Source organism: Chrysochloris asiatica, unplaced genomic scaffold (assembly GCF_000296735.1).
Source record: "Chrysochloris asiatica unplaced genomic scaffold, ChrAsi1.0 scaffold00181, whole genome shotgun sequence".
Classification (NCBI taxonomy): Eukaryota; Metazoa; Chordata; class Mammalia; order Afrosoricida; family Chrysochloridae; genus Chrysochloris; species Chrysochloris asiatica.
Window position 1 is genome coordinate 5,096,602 of NW_006408699.1, and position 3,763 is coordinate 5,100,364.

Consider the following 3,763-nt stretch of genomic DNA (forward strand, 5'->3'; position numbering starts at 1 on the left):
TTGAGTATTTGTTTTGGTATTTTTTATGCTTTCTGATTGCTTCCAGGTAGATGTGATCAGGATGTGGGCATCCCTTTTCACTCTTTTTATTGCTTAGCTCAGAGTAAATTTCACAGGCGTTGTCTGCCTCCCTGGTATATGGCAATTGGTATTGGTTATTGCCTGGGTTTTGGTGTTTTATAGAGTGTGATTGTAGCTTGACTATATGGCAGCAGTTGTTCACTCTTCTTGGGTAATATAGGGAGAGAACGAGTCCCCCAAAGGTAGAAGAGGGATCATAAAACAGCACCAGCAAAAACAAAAAACAAAACAACAAAACAAAACTAGACTGAATACTGCAATCTTATTATCACAGAAAAGGGAGAGGAGGGAGAGGAAAAAAACAAAATCTGTAGCCTAATATGAGTATGACTTTAATGTCCTGTCTTCAGCTTCTTGCTTTGAAAGATGCCTGAGAGACTTCAAGATGCAACTGTTGGCTGTTATCCTATACCTCAGGTTTTAATTTAATTTTTGGCCAGTTTTGTTTTTAAACTCTCTTTCCCTCTCTACAGCCTTGTCCAGGTCTTTCCCATATTAAAACAAAACAAAACAGTTCAGGGCCAGATCTTGGGCTGAGTACCTGTGCGCATGAGTGGCAGAAGAACCCACCAGAGGTGAGGGTGAGAGGTGTCCACTTGCTTAGGCACCCCCTCTAGTCACCAGAATGGAAGTGCACAAACAGTGGGGGACCAATGAACAGATACCAAAAAAAAAAAAATTAAAAAAAAAAATCAGAACAAAGCAAAACCTTCAGCCTATATTGTCCACCTTTGCTCTGAGGTTAGTGGGTCTGCTTGCTTTCCCGCTTGGTCTTGCCGTTTCATCTCGCCCAAGTTGTCGGCTCCAGGCCACTGAGCCTGGCAGATTCTAAAGTACGAGATTTCTTACTTCTGCTACATGTTCCACTAGCTATAAGCCTTCAAACTTTTTAAGTATTCCTAGATATGTGGTTCAGAGTTTTGGAGCTCTGTCCTGAACCCACTTCACCTGGTGTTGTGTGGTATTGTTGATGGAGAACTTCACTGCACCTCTAATCTATATACCATCAAGCCCTGCCTCCTGGAATCTTTTTAAAGTTGAAAATTGCTTTAGGAAAACAACTCCACTTGATTTACAAAATTTCATTGAGCCATTTTCTTCCTCTAGAATTGTGCTTCCTAATATTTAAAATATATATAACCAAAAAATGTTTTAATGGAGTATAATTTTTAAATAATAAAAGAGCAAAATTTGGAGATGGGAGCCTTTTCCTTTCTTCATGTATGATGTTCTTGATGTCATCCCACAACTCTCCTGGTCTTTGGTCTTTGGTCATTAGTGTCTAGTGCATCAAATTTGCTCTTGAGAGGATCTTATAAATTCAGGTGGGATATATTTTTTGGCTCTTGAGGAGTTGTTTTAATTTTCTACAGCTTCAGCCTGAACTTGCATATGAATAATTTATGGTCTGTTCCACAGTGTCCCCCTGGTCTTGTTTTGGCTGATGATGTTGAGCTTTTCCAATGTCTTTTCCCACAGATGTAGTCAATTTGATTCCTGCATTTCTGATCTGGTGAGGTCCATGCATATAGTTGCCTTTTATACTGTTTAAAAAAATATATCTGCAATGCATAAGTTGTTGGTCTTTCAAAATTCTATCATGCTGTCCCTGGCATCATTTCTATTACCAAGGAAAGATTTTCCAACTACTGATTTTTTCTCTTTGTTTACTTTGAAGCCCGATCACCGGTAATTATCAATGAATCCTGATTGCATGTTTGCTCAATTTTAGACTGAAGACATTGGTAGAATTCTTCAGTTACATCACCACTGGCTTTAGTGGTTGGTGTGTAAATTTGAATAATAGTGTTATTAACTGGTCTTCCTTAAAGGTGTATGGATGTTATCACAGACAGCATTATACTTCAAGATAGATCTTGAAATGTTCTTTTTGATGATGAATGTGATGTCATTTCTCTTCAATTTGTCATTTCTGGCATAGTAAAACCATGTGATTGTCAGACTCAAAATGGCCAGTACCAGTCCATTTCAGCTCACAAGGACCTAGGATATTGATTTCCATTTCATTTTTGAAAATTTACAATTTTCCTAGATTAATACTTGGTACATTCCATGTTTAGATTACTAATGGATGTTTACAGAAGTTTCTCCTCATTTGAGTTGTGCCCCATCAGCAAATGAAGGTCCTGAAAACTTTACTCCATTCACATCATTATGGTCAACTCTACTTTCAGGAGACAGCTTTTCCACAGTCTTATTTTGAGCACCTTCCAACTGGAGGGGCTCATCTTCTGGTACCATATCTGACAATGTTCTGCTGGTGTTAATGATGTTTTCCTTTTCTGGTGCTTTATCTCACAATATTCTGCTGCTTTTCATACTATTTTCAGCGTTTCAGTAACATTCAGCAGTAGGCTTCCTCTCCTTCTACCTAATCTGTCTTAGTCTGGAAGCTCTGTCTACTATGGGTGAACTTGCTGGTGTTTAAAATACTGGTGGCATAGCTTCCAGCCACCACAGTACCACAGACTAACAGATGAGAGGTGGTTTGTTTAACAGCCAAGTCTATTAACCATTTGTACCATCAAGGACTCCTTTTCCCCAAAAGCTGGGCCAGATTCAACATTTTTGCCTGCAGCAAGCTCTGCCTGCTCTTGAGTAGTCCATGAAAAGTAAACTGGAAGGCCCATGAGATTTTATTTCTGTTGGCTTCTTCGCCTATGATTTGCCCATTCTAGTGACTTTATGTTTTAGAGATCAAAGGAAGTGTTTGTTTTTCAGCCCCAGGTAAAGTACCTCAACCAGAACATGAACTGTCCTGAAAAATAAGCCTCACAGTTGGAAAGAAACTTTGCAAATTTGACAAATTCCTCACTGAAAGGACAGATGGATGATTTCCCTTGTAATTGAAAGAGAAAATAGTTCGAATCTCTACTAATAATTCAACGTGTTATTGCCGATACCCAAGAGGGCTCAGAATGGAAAATGATGCTTAGGTATTATTGTTGTTGTTAAGTGCTGATGAGTCGTTTCTGAGTCATAGAGACCCTGTATAGGGTCTCCAAGGAGTGACTGGTGAATTTGAACTGTCAACCTTGAGATTAAAATGGACCTTGCAGACCAGTGTGTTATCCCACAATACCCCACCAGGACTCCACTATGTATTATGAGGGTCACAAATTCCAAACCCTGAAAGTCAAAAAACTTCAAAATTAACTAATTCTAATTCAGGTTTAACTGAGTGACAGAGAACAGAGTGTTTTATGGTATTCTCCAAACACTACCAAGTGCAATATATTGAGTTAAACATTAATTTTTTTTGTAAAGAAGTAGAAAACCTTGGTTATGTAATCATGTCCATGTTTATATTTCTGTTAATGCCTTACCTTAGGAATGTCATGAATTTTCAAACCTATGACTTCTTTGAACACTTTACCTTGCTTGACTTTGCATTTTATTTTCTGTTTCTGTAGTGCTTATTCGTATTTGTGAGCATGGGGCTCCATATGATAAGCACAGGACTGTGGACCACAAAGTCTGTGGTTCATGCCCACCAGCCACTAAAAAGGAGAAAGATGAGACTTTCTGCTCCCCCCCCCAAAAGATTTAAAGCCTCAGAAACCCTATACAGGGTCACTATCCACGGCATTGATTTATTTATCTGATTATTGTTTATGTCATATAATATTTTTTTAAAAACTTTAATTATGCAATCTTTCAA